Source organism: Triticum aestivum, chromosome 3A, assembly GCF_018294505.1.
Source record: "Triticum aestivum cultivar Chinese Spring chromosome 3A, IWGSC CS RefSeq v2.1, whole genome shotgun sequence".
In the NCBI taxonomy this organism is placed as follows: domain Eukaryota; kingdom Viridiplantae; phylum Streptophyta; class Magnoliopsida; order Poales; family Poaceae; genus Triticum; species Triticum aestivum.
The window spans coordinates 142,135,098-142,148,786 of NC_057800.1; the positions used below are offsets into that span (position 1 = coordinate 142,135,098).

At 44.8% G+C, this 13,689-nt stretch overlaps 1 long non-coding RNA gene across 1 annotated transcript; it reads left to right on the plus strand.

Annotated features, from left to right (window-relative positions):
• The first annotated feature begins 227 nt into the window (after positions 1 to 227).
• LOC123060724 (uncharacterized) lies at positions 228 to 2,045 on the plus strand. The gene is made up of 2 exons (XR_006428111.1): positions 228 to 1,051; positions 1,167 to 2,045. It is a non-coding gene; the product is annotated as an uncharacterized lncRNA (long non-coding RNA).
• The last annotated feature ends 11,644 nt before the right edge of the window (positions 2,046 to 13,689 follow it).

Sequence of the window (13,689 nt, forward strand, 5' to 3'; positions counted from 1 at the left end):
GCTAGCTTAATCTGCAATTAATTTAACCACCGGAAGCAAATTAAGCAACCACTTCAGCACCGAAAGAGAGATTGAATAGCCACGAGTACAATATTCTGAGTTGGTATCCTGTTAGGGTTTGGCCTTTTGGACCCCTTTGCCCCTTTGGCAGGCTGGCATGGTTTTTGCTTACGAACAAAGGGAAATGAAAACCACGGAATGGAGTTGTACAAGACCCGGCCGACCATGAGCCACCTCGCACCACTTTTGCACATTTCATCGTGCGTGCGTCACACTGACCGTGGCTCCGCTATATTTAGTGGCCTCTTCTCCATCGTCTTCCTTACGCTTTGCCGTCCTCTTCTTCCTCCATAGCTCTCTAAACCCATCTGGTGCCATCCACTTACCCATTGCCCATCACAACGCTCTCCAAAAGACCCACATGAAATAAATCTCCCATGGTTCCAGGAAAAGCTCCAGGTCATTTGATGTGTTTATGTTTCTTCTTGTACTTTCATCGAGCTTGTTCTTGGCAAGCTTCTTTCTCTCCTTTTCATTTTGACGGGAGTGATGGACGGAAGAGAGCGTCCTTCAGTCCACTCACAGGCGGTGCTAGGATCGAATTAGCTGCCGACTCATTCGTCCACTTGCCGAGCAAAGTTATTTGCCGAGGAGCTTAGCAGGTGAGTGAATGAAGCGGGAGGTAAAGTCTTTGATCTCGCACCGTCGTTGCTTGGACTGAAGGGTGCTCCCTCCTCCTCTCTAAGCCATGTTATGTAGCACGGCACCTGCTTGATCTGCTCGTTTCTTCGGGCGCCATACCGCCTGATCGATCTGATCTGTTCTTTTCGAGCTTCTCCGGCATGAAATGATAGAACCTGTGTCGCTCTGGTGTGCTTGCAGTTCTAGTTTGGCTCTTCTTTAATTTAGTCCGGTAATGGATGTCGAGGCTCAATTTTTCTACTTGTTTAACCAGGCCTTTGTACTAAAAATCCTTGATCTGCTCACAGAAGCCTTGTTTTTCTGAAAGCGCATCTGCTTTGGGTACCTGCGATGACATCCTAGATGCATGGTACAGCTCTCGTTCTCGTAGCTAGAATGCTAGATACGGGCTCGATCTCCATCCTGTGTGCGTTTTCTCTACTTTTTTGCACTCCGTGATGTGATCTGTCGACGCACTGTTGCAGGCTGGGACAAAACGAAATTGCTCCATGGACGACATGTGCTGGCCGACCTGCGGACGATCAAACAATCCAGCGGCCCTTGCAAAGTCAATCATACGCATGTGTGGCTGATTTAACCTGTCGTCTTAGAATCGTCTGAAAAAATCGTGTGTATAGCAAGAGTCGGGACAAAATACGGTGCTTTGCTTGCTTTTGCTGGTGTGGGGGATCGATCGATCACATCGCGCGTCTTTGGGGTCGTGCAAACAGTGAGACGTCTTTCGATCTCCCTGTTTGCTTTGGAACTTGGCACGCAACCAGGATGATTGGACTGGACGTGTGCGTGGCCCTGGTGCTATGCTATGCTAGGCTAGCTTTCGGAGCATGGTCACCACATGGATTCGGTCGAGTTCCCCAAACGTTTTTATCATCTCCCCGAGGGCTCTTAGGGGCCTAAGTACCCTATTAATCTTAGATTTGTGGTGTACAGTGGAGTAGTTTATAACCCACTTATGTTTTTGCATCTGGATATTCTCCCCCCTCGCATGGAAATATGTGAGCATGCATGTCGGCTTGTGATGTGATTTTATCAAGTCAGGATATGAACAACGTTGTACTCTTTGTAAGCATGTTGTCATTATTTTCACCGAAATAGTTATGAAAAAAATCCTAATTAGTATGATTTCTGGAGATGCATCCGGTAGAGTGCTTGTTTACTAGACCTCTCATTATTTTACAGAAGTCCTAACAATATTAGGTCTTGTTTTGTGCTGCTAGCTAGCTGTTGGTAGAATTATTTTACAGTAGTATGCATGGTCTGTGTTGGCTTCATGAGTACAATTGTTCATGATGACTTGATTGGTGCAATAATCTGTCATACCTATATATATGTATTAGTACACACTTTGAAGCAATTTCGTCCTCTTCAGTTTTCCTATCTTGTTCATCTGCAGTCTACATATTCAGTTCCAATTATTCTCTCAACCTCTTGACATTTGCCTTCTTGTGATGGCTATTAATTTCTGTACCAAACAGCTTAACAAATACAGTGACCAGAAATATGATGCCATGGACATGATTAGGAGCTATGTGCATTGTTGAGCAGTACTCCACTATATAATGCTTTATCATCAACCACACTGCACACGTACGATGGCTGCTCGCAGATCTTGTTTGTGATGATAGCAAGCGTGCATGGACTCTCCTTGAATTGCTGGATGTTATTGGTGGGGCTGGGGGTTACTGCGCAGGCCGGCCCGCTATGTCGGTCAAAGCTGTGGGAGGCACTGTCTAGCCTTTTCACTGCAGATTAATGTTCTGTTCTTGACTGCCTCCTTTTGTACTCCCATGTCCTCCTTTTCATCGCCAATTAATGGTCCGTGATCCTGAAGAAAGGCGGTGAATTAGTGATGGGGTTGCAGACATGTGCTGCTGCTTCGGGACATAGCTAGGAATTAATGTTGGAGCCAGGCATATTTTGCAAATGCAACGGTACTGCCAGCGCATGTAGATGTAGTACTGATTGTTGCTTACGAATCTAGTGCGATGTGTGTGGCTCCTGTGTGTTGTTGAGTGTTAATTTGCAGCCAATGTACCCCTATGTGGTTCTTCATCGTGTTTTGCAATTGTGATTGTCACGCACTCTTGCTAAATGGCAAACTGGTACTGTATTATTTTTCATTTTCACTTCAATATGGATTCACCAATAAGTAGATTAATTGGCAACCACTGAGTCTCTACTGGTGCTTTTTATTGTTCACATAACATACATACATGTGCTTCACTGGGTCTCTACTGTGGTGCACTGGTCATGCAATTTTGAAAGATTGTCTTGATCAGTAATTTTATGATATCTTGATAAATGTTTTTAATGACGTACGGTAGGTTCCAGGTTTGCTTTTTCTGGCAATAGTTACCTAGTGTGCTACTAGCAAGTTATCTGCTGGGCAAAGTCCATGAGTGAGAACGTCATGACAATTTCCAATGGCTCTGAATTGATGAGCTTCTTCAAGAAGAACAAACGAACTGGTATATTTGGAATTGAAGCCTTGTATTTAAGGAAAACAACTGCACAACACTGCAAATGCCTCGTGATGTCCAATGCCTCCATCGATACAGAGCATCGAACCTGAAAACCATCCACATTGGCCCTCCTTCCCATTCGTGCGCCATGCTTCCGCACGCAGCGATCTACTGTCGCTGCTGTTCATCTCCGGCCCTTGGATGATGTCAATGGCAGATCTTTACCGCTGCGACTAGTCAAAGGAGAGAGAGAGAGAGTCTTACATTGCTGCGGCCCCTGTCAATCTGTCATGGTGTGGAACCCTAACCCTAATTTCTTTTTGTTAGAAGCCCAAACCCTAAAGTTGGCAAGGAGCAAGGAGGGGTTGGAACTCACAGAGTGTGCATGTGGGTGTCCTGCACCTCGTGTCTGCAACCTCGAAACCCCATTATCTTAAGCACTTTAAGCCACCATTGGACGCACTTAAAAATTGCCTTCAGATGTGGCGCCTACAAATTCCGAGGGAGAGGGCTCCCTTTCCCGATGCATGTGCTTAACTTATCCCCAGTTTTTAATTAGCGCTTTGTACTTTGGTCTTTGCAAAGTTGCAAGTGCAACCTGTTCCGTTTCACAAGGAGGGATGCTGCTTATTATATGGACCCAGGCTGGGGTTCCTCTCTTCTTTTCTTGCAAGGGATGGATGGAGAGGTATCTCGAATTCTAGACTGTAGTAGAGCATGGCTAATAATATAGCCAGTTGGTTTTCTCCCTGGCCCTATGCAGCTAGCGCAAGCTCTCCCCTTCGAGATTTACGGGTGAGTCTATGGATTCGCCTCCCCTCCGCCAGCCGCTCTGGCTGCCGATGACGGTAGTGAAATCTCAGTGCCTCCGCTCCGGTTAGCAGTTAAGGTTATGATTTTGTAGTCCTCAAAGGTGGCATCGGACGGATGGCGGTGCTTCTTCTTTGATTTTTCTTCTGAGTTCCGATTCTCCTTGAGTTTGTCCATCTGGACATAGTCGATGGAGCTACGGCTTAGATTCCTGTCGTCTTCTTGAGGCTGTGAAGTTAGTGTTTCTCGTCATGTGGCAATATTTGATGGCAGGTGCTTCAGATCTATGCAAGGGTTTAACGACGATGACTGCGGCTCCAGGATCCTGATCCATAGGGGAACGTGCATGAAGACTTTCCAGCTGTCATCGACAAGGTCAAGCCAGTTCTGGTAGGGGAGCGGCGATAGCGGCGCGTTGGCGCTTGTTCTGGCGGTAGTAGTGGTCGTTCGGTGGTCTTAGAATCTCGATTTAATTTTTATTATGTTTGAGATGTGTTGTACTTCAGTGAACTTTCATAATAGATATGATGGTTTTCGCAATAATAATAATAATAATAATAATAATAATAATATAGCCAGTTAATGTGATATGAACTGTCATGTCATTTCTAGGTTATAAGAGCAACTCTACCAGAGTCTTCGTATGGCTCAATCGCCATAATAAATGTCAATATGATGTGTTAACGCAAAATGACACACTAGCAGAGTCTTCATACAAATCTTTGAAGGAAATATGCTCTAGAGGCAATAATAAAGTTGTTAGTTATATTTCCTAACCATAGACATGTGTTGTCATTTGATGAACGGGATCACATCATTAGGAGAATGATGTGATGGACAAGACCCATCCGTTAGCTTAGCATAATGATCGTTGAGTTTTATTGCTATTGCTTTCTTCATGACTTATACATATTCCTTTGACTATGAGCTTATACAACTCCCGAATACCGGAGGAATACCTTGTGTGCTATCAAACGTCACAACGTAACTGGGTGATTATAAAGATGCTCTACAGGTATCTCCGAAGGTGTTTGTTGGGTTGGTATAGATCGAGATTAGGATTTGTCACTCCGAGTATCGGAGAGGTATCTTTGGGCCCTCTCGGTAATGCACATCATGATAAGCCTTGCAAGCAATGTGACTAATGAGTTAGTTACGAGATGATAAATTACAGAACGAGTAAAAAGACATGCCGGTAACGAGATTGAACTAGGTATGAAGATACCGACGATCGAATCTCGGGCATGTAACATACGGATGACAAAGGGAATGACGTATGTTGTCATTACGGTTTGACCGATAAAGGTCTTCGTAGAATATGTAGGAACCAATATGAGCATCCAGGTTCCGCTTTTGGTTATTGTCCGGAGATGTGTCTCGACCATGTCTACATAGTTCTCGAACCCGTAGGGTCCGCACGCTTAACGTTCGATGACGATTTGTATTATGAGTTAGGTGATTTGGTGACCGAATGTTGTTCGGAGTCACGGATGAGATCACGGACATGACGAGGAGTCTCGAAATGGTTGAGAGGTAAAGATTGATATATTGGACGATAGTATTCGGACGCCGGAAGTGTTTCAGAATGTATCGAGTACGTATCGGAGTATCGGGGGGTACTGCAACCCCCCGGGGGAAGATATGGGCCATATGGGCCATAGGAGGGAGGGAGCCTGGCCCACAAGGGGTGCCCCCCAAGGGAGGAGTTCGAATTGGACTAGGGGAGGGGGCGGCGCCCCCCTTTCCTTCTTCTTCTTCTTCCTCTCCTTCCCCCTTTCCCCCCTCCGATAAAAGGAAGGGGCGAATTGGACTAGGAGCCCAAGTGGGACTCCTCCCACTTGGGGCTCCCTAGGGCCAGCCTCCTCCGCTCTCCCTCCTTTATATACGGGGGCAGGGGGCGCCTTTAACACACATCAATTGTTCCAAGCCATGTGCGGCGCCCCCCTCCACCGTTTACTCCTCCGGTCATATTGTCGTAGTGCTTAGGCGAAGCCCTGCGTGGATCACTTCACCATCACCATCATCACGCTGTCGTGCTGACGAAACTCTCCCTCGACACTTTGCTGGATCAAGAGTTCGAGGGACGTCATCGAGCTGAACGTGTGCAGAACTCGGAGGGGCCGTACATTCGGTACTTGATCGGTTGAATCAAGAAGACGTTCGACTACATCAGCCACGTTAAACTAACGCTCCCGCTTTCAGTCTACGAGGGTACGTGGACACACTCTCCCCTTCTCGCTGCTATGCATCTCCTAGATAGATCTTGCATGATCATAGGAAATTTTCTGAAATTGCATGCTATGTTTCCCAACAGTGGCATCCGAGCCAGGTCTATGCGTAGATGATATGCACGAGTAGGACACAAAGAGTTGTGGGCGATCATAGTCATACTGCTTAACACCAACGTCTTATTTTGATTCAGCGGTATTGTTGGATGAAGCGGCTTGGACCAACCTTACATGACCACGTTCATGAGACCGGTTCCATCGACAGACATGCAACTTGTTTTCATAAAGGTGGCTGGCGGGTGTCTGTTTCTCGAACTTTAGTTGAATCGAATTTGACTATGGCCGGTCCTTGTTGAAGGTTAAAATAGCAAACTTGACAAAACATCATTGTGGTTTTAATGCATAGGTAAGAACGGTTCTTACTAGAAGCCCGTAGCAGCCACGTAAAACTTGGAACAACAAAGTAGATGACGTCTAACTTGTTTTTGCAAAGCATGTTGTGATGTGATATGGTCAAGACAGGATGTAATATAAGTTATTGTATGAGATGATCATGTTTTGTAGAAGTTATCGGCAACTAGCAGGAGCCTTATGGTTTTCGCTTTATTGTCTGAAATGCAATCGTCATGTAATTGCTTTACTTTATCACTATGCGTTAGCGATAGTTGTATAAGCAATAGTTGGCGAGACGACAACGATGCTACGATGGAGATCAAGGTGTCAAGTCGGTGACGATGGAAAACATGACGGTGCTTTGGAGATGGAGATCAAAGGCACAAGATGATGATGGCCATATCATGTCACATGTTTTCATTGCATGTGATGTTTATCTTTTATGCATCTTATTTTGCTTAGTATGGCGGTAGCATTATAAGATGATCCCTCACTAAAATTTCAAGGTATAAGTGTTCTCCCTGAGTATGCACCGTTGCGACAGTTTGTCGCACCGAGACACCACATGATGATCGGGTGTGATAAGCTTTATGTTCACATACAACGGGTGCAAGACAGTTTTGCACGTGCGGAATACTCGGGTTAAACTTGATGAGCCTAGCATGTATAGAAATGGCCTCGGAACACTAGAGACCGAAAGGTCGAACGTGAATCATATAGTAGACATGATCAACATAGAGATGTTCACCATTGAAAACTACTCCATCTCACGTGATGATCGGACATGGTTTAGTTGATATGGATCACGTTATCATTTAAATGACTCGAGGGATGTCTATCTTAGTGGGAGTTCTTAAGTAATATGATTAATTGAACTTAATTTATCATGAACTTAGTCCTGATAGTTTTTGCATATCCATGTTGTAGATCAATGTCCCGTGCTACCGTTCCCTTGAATTTTAATGCGTTCCTAGAGAAAGCTAAGTTGAAAGATGATGGTAGCAACTACACAGACTAGGTCCGTAACTTGGGGATTATCCTCATTGCTGCACAGAAGAATTATGTCCTTGATGCACCGCTAGGTATAAAGCCCCCTCCCGCTAATGTAGATGCTTTGAATGTCCGAAAGACGCGGTCTGATGACTACTCTATAGTTCAGTGTGCCATACTTTACGGCTTAGAATCGGGACTTCAAAGACGTTTTGAATGTCATGGACCATATGAGATGTTCCAGGAGTTGAAGTTAATATTTCAAGCAAATGCCCGAGTTGAGAGATATGAAGTATCCAACAAGTTCTATAGCTGCAAGATGAAGGAGAACAGTTCTGTGAGTGAACACATACCCAGTGTTATTGACAGAGTTCTTCAATCACTGCCACCAAGCTACAAAGGCGTAGTGATGAACTATAATATGCAAGGGATGGATAAGACAATTCCTGAGCTCTTCGCTATGCTCAAAGTTGTGGAGGTAGAAATCAAGAAAGAACATCAAGTGTTGATGGTTAACAAGACCACTAGTTTTAAGAAAAAGGGAATGGGAAAGAAGGGAAACTTCAAGAAGAATGTCAAGCAAGTTTTCACTCCTGGGAAGAAGCCCAAGTCCGGACCCAAGCCTAAAACTGAGTGCTTCTACTGCAAAGAGACTGGTCACTGGAAGCGGAACTGCCCCAAGTATTTGGCGGATAAGAAGGATGGCAAAGTGAAGAAAGGTATATTTGATATACATGTTATTGATGTGTACCTTACTAATGCTCGTAGTAGCGCCTGGGTATTTGATATTGATTCTGTTGCTCATATTTGCAACTCAAAACAGGGGCTACGGATTAAACGACGATTGGCTAAGGACGAGGTGACGATGCGCGTCAGGAATGGTTCCAAGGTCGATGTGATCGCCGTCGGCACACTACCTCTACATCTACCTTCGGGATTAGTTTTAGACTTGAGTAATTGTTATTTGGTGCCAGCGTTGAGCATGAACATTATATCTGGATCTTGTTTGATGCGAGACGGTTATTCATTTAAATCAAAGAATAATGGTTGTTCTATTTATATGAGTAATATCTTTATGGTCATGCACCCTTGAAGAGTGGACTATTTTTATTGAATCTCGATCGTGGTGATACACATATTCATAATATTGATGCCAAAAGATGCAAAGTTGATAATGATAGTGCAACATATTTGTGGCACTACCATTTAAGTCATATTGGTGTAAAGCGCATCAAGAATCTTCATGCGGATGGACTTTTGGAATCACTTGATTATGAATCATTTCATGCTTGCGAACCATTCCTCACGGGCAAGATGACTAAGACTCCATTCTCCGGAACAATGGAGCGAGCCACTGACTTATTGGAAATAATACATAATGATGTATGCGGTCCGATGAGTGTTGAGGCTCGCGGCGGGTATTGTTATTTTCTAACCTTCACAGATGATTTGAGCAGATATGGGTATATATACTTAATGAAACACAAGTCTGAAACATTTGAAAAGTTCAAAGAATTAGAGAGAAGTGGAAAATCATCGTAACAAGAAAATGATGTTTCTACGATCTGATCGCAGAGGCGAATATTTGAGTTATGAATTTGGTCTTCATTTAAAATAATGTGTAATAGTTTCATAACTCACGCCACCTGGAATACCACAGCATAATGGTGTGTCCGAACGTCGTAACCGCACTTTATTAGATATGGTGCAATCTGCGATGTCTCTTACCGATTTACCACTATCATTTTGGGGTTATGTATTAGAGACAGTTGCATTCACGTTAAATAGGGTACCATCTAAATCTGTTGAGACGACACCGTATGAACTGTGGTTTGGCAAGAAACCTAAGCTGTCATTTCTTAAAGTTTGGGGTTGCGGTGCTTATGTGAAAACGCTTCAGCCTGATAAGTTTGAACCCAAATCGGAGAAGTGCGTCTTCATACGATACCCAAAAGAAACTGTTGGGTACACCTTCTATCACAGATATGAAGGCAAGATATTTGTTGCTAAGAATGGATCCTTTCTAGAGAAGGAGTTTCTCTCAAAAGAAATGAGTGGGAGGAAAGTAGAACTTGATGATGTAATTGTACCTTCACTCGAATTGGAAAGTAGTTCATCACAGAAAACATTTCCTGTGATGCCGACACCAATTAGTGAGGAAGCTAATGATGATGATCATGAAACTTCAGATCAAGTTACTACCGAACCTCGTAGGTCAACCAGAGTATGTTCCGCACTAGAGTGGTATGGTAATCCTGTTTTGGAAGTCATGTTACTAGACCATGATGAACCTATGAACTATGAGGAAGCGATGATGAGCCCGAATTCCGTGAAATGGCTTGAGGCCATGAAATCTGAGATGGGATCCATGTATGAGAACAAAGTGTGGACTTTGGTTGACTTGCCCGATGATCGGCAAGCCATAGAGAATAAATGAATCTTCAAGAAGAAGACTGACGCTGATGGTAATATTACTATCTACAAAGCTTGACTTGTTGCGAAAGGTTTTCGACAAGTTCAAGGAGTTGACTATGATGAGACATTCTCACCCGTAGCGATGCTTAAGTCTGCCGAATCATGTTAGCAATTGCCGCATTTTATGATTATGAAATCTGGCAAATGGACATCAGAAGTGCATTTCTTAAAGAAGAGTTGTATATCATTCAACCAGAAGGTTTTGTCGATCCTAAAGGTGCTAACAAAGTGTGTAAGCTCCAGCGATCCATTTATGGACTGGTGCAAGCATCTCGGAGTTGGAATATACGCTTTGATGAAGTGATCAAAGCATATGGTTTTATATAGACTTTTGGAGAAGCCTGTATTTACAAGAAAGTGAGTGAGAGCTCTGTAGCATTTCTAGTATTATATGTGGATGACATATTGTTGATTGGAAATGATATAGAATTTCTGGATATCATAAAAGGATACTTGAATAAGAGTTTTTCAATGAAAGACCTCGGTGAAGCTGCTTACATATTGGGCATCAAGATCTATAGAGATAGATCTAGACGCTTAATTGGACTTCCACAAAGCACATACCTTGATAAAGTTTTGAAGAAGTTCAAAATGGATCAGTCAATGAAAGGATTCTTGCCTATGTTACAAGGTGTGAAGTTGAGTCAGACTCAATGCTCGACCACTGCAGAAGATAGAGAGAAAATGAAAGTCATTCCCTATGCCTCAGCCATCGGTTCTATCATGTATGCAATGTTGTGTACCAGACCTGATGTGTGCCTTGCTATAAGTCTAGCAGGGAGGTACCAAAGTAATCCAGGAGTGGATCACTAGACAGCGGTCAAGAACATCCTAAAATACCTGAAAAGGACTAAGGATATGTTTATTGTTTATGGAGGTGACAAAGAGCTCGTCGTAAATGGTTATGTTGATGCTAGCTTTCATACTGATCCGGATGACTCTAAGTCACAAACCAGATACATATTCATATTGAATGGTGGAGGTGTCAGTTGGTGCAGTTCCAAGCAAAGCATCGTGGCAGGATCTACGTGTGAAGTGGAGTACATAGCTGCTTTGGAAGCAATGAATGAAGGAGTCTAGATGAAGGAGTTCATATCCGATCTAGGTGTAATACCTAGTGCATCGGGTCCAATGAAAATCTTTTCTGACAATACTGGAGCAATTGCCTTGGCGAAGGAATCCAGATTTCACAAGAGAACCAGACACATAAAGAGACGCTTCAACTCCTACGTGATCAAGTCAAGGAGGGAGACATGGAGATTTGCAAAATACAAACGGATCTGAATGTGGCAGACCCGTTGACTAAGCCTCTTCCACGAGAAAAACATGATCAACACCAGCACTCCACGGGTGTTAGAATCATTACAATGTAATCTAGATTATTGACTCTAGTGCAAGTGGGAGACTGAAGGAAATATGCCCTAGAGGCAATAATAAAGTTGTTATTTATATTTCCTTAGATCATGATAAATGTTTATTATTCATGCTAGAATTGTATTAACCGGAAACTTGATACATGTATGGATACATAGACAAAACACATTGTCTATAGTATGCCTCTACTAGACTAGCTCGTTAATCAAAGATGGTTAAGTTTCCTAACCATAGACATGTGTTGTCATTTGATAAACGAGATCACATCATTAGGAGAATGATGTGATGGACAAGACCCATAAGTTAGCTTAGCATAATGATCATTAAGTTTTATTGCTATTGCTTTCTTCATGACTTATACATATTCCTTTGACTATGAGATTATGCAACTCCCGAATACCGAAGGAATACCTTGTGTGCTATCAAACATCACAGCGTAACTGGGTGATTATAAAGATGCTCTACAGGTATCACTGAAGGTGTTTGTTGGGTTGGCATAGATCGAGATTAGTATTTGTCACTCCGAGTATCGAAGAGGTGTCTTTGGGCCCTCTCGGTAATGCACGTCATGATAAGCCTTGAAAGCAATGTGACTAATGTGTTAGTTACGGGATGATGCATTACGAAACGAGTAAAGAGACTTGCTGGTAACGAGATTGAACTAGGTATGAAGATACCGGCGATCGAATCTTGGGCAAGTAACATACCGATGACAAAGGGAATGACGTATGTTGTCATTACAGTTTGACCAATAAAGATCTTCATAGAATATGTTGGAACCAATATGAGCATCCAGGTTCCGCTGTTGGTTATTGACCAGATATGTGTCTCGTTCATGTCTACATAGTTCTCGAACCCGTAAGGTCCACACGCTTAACGTTCGATGATGATTTGTATTATGAGTTATGTGATTTGCTGACCGAGTGTTGTTTGGAGTCCCGTATGAGATCACGGACATGACGAGGAGTCTCAAAATGGTCGAGAGGTAAAGATTGATATGTTGGACGATAGTATTCGGACGCCGGAAGTGTTTCATCATGTATCGGGTACATATCGGAGTACCGGGGGGTTACCAAACCCCCAGGGGAAGATATGGGCCATAGGAGGGAGGCAGGACAACCCACAAGGGGTGCCCCCCCAAGGGAGGAGTCCGAATTGTACTAGGGTAGGGGGCGGCACCCCCTTTCCTTCTCCTTCTCCCTCTCCTCCCCCCTTTCCCCCTCCGATAAAAGGAAGGGGGCCGAATTGGACTAGGAACCCAAGTGGGACTCCTCCCACTTGGGGTGCCCTAGGGCCGGCCTCCTCCCCTCTCCCTCCTTTATATACGGGGACAGGGGGTGCCTCTAACACACATCAATTGTTCCAAGCCGTGTGTGGCGCCCTGTAACGCCCCGAGACCGATGTGCCAAGTGTCTTCCTGTTATTCGCTGTTGTTGTGTTGTCATTGCTTGCGTGTCATGCATTGTATATCATGTCATCATGTGCATTTCATTTGCATACGTGTTCGTCTCATGCATCCGAGCATTTTCCCCATTGTCCGTTTTGCAATCCGGCGCTCCGTTCTCCTCCGGTGGTCATTTCTACCTTTCTTTCGTTTGGAGATTAAACATTTCCGGATTGGACCGAGACTTGCCAAGAGGCCTTGGTTTACTACCGGTAGACCGCCTGTCAAGTTTCGTACCATTTGAACTTCGTTTGATGCTCCAACGGTTAACCGAGGGACCGAAAAGGCCTCGTGTTTGTTGCAGCCCAACACCCCTCCAATTTGGCCCAAAACCCACCTAAACCCCTTCTATCATCTAGAGCATTCAATCACGATCGCGTGGCCGAAAACCGCACCTCATTTGGACTCTCCTAGCTCCCTCTACCTATATATATGTGCCTCCCTCCAAAAATCTCGCGTAGATCAAACCCTAGTCCCGCTCCTCGCACTGCCGGACAAAGTTCCCACCAGCGGCCGGACATGTCCGCCGTCGCCGCCACCTCACTCCGGCCTATCGAAGCTCTCCACATCGCCCGGCCGCCGCTCCAGGCCAATCCCCGTGCGTCACCTGGCCTCCTCTTTCCTCCGCCGCCGCGGGCCCACGCGGCCCAGATCCGGCCCGCGGGGCCCGAACCGCCGCCGCCCCATGCACGAGTCACCCCGCCGCCCGGCGCCTCGATTCGCGCCGCCGCCCGCCGGTTCTCCGCCGCCACCGTGCCGCTGCAGAGCGTCTCGCCGACGCCCGCGCCACCGTCCGCCGCTCGCCGCACCT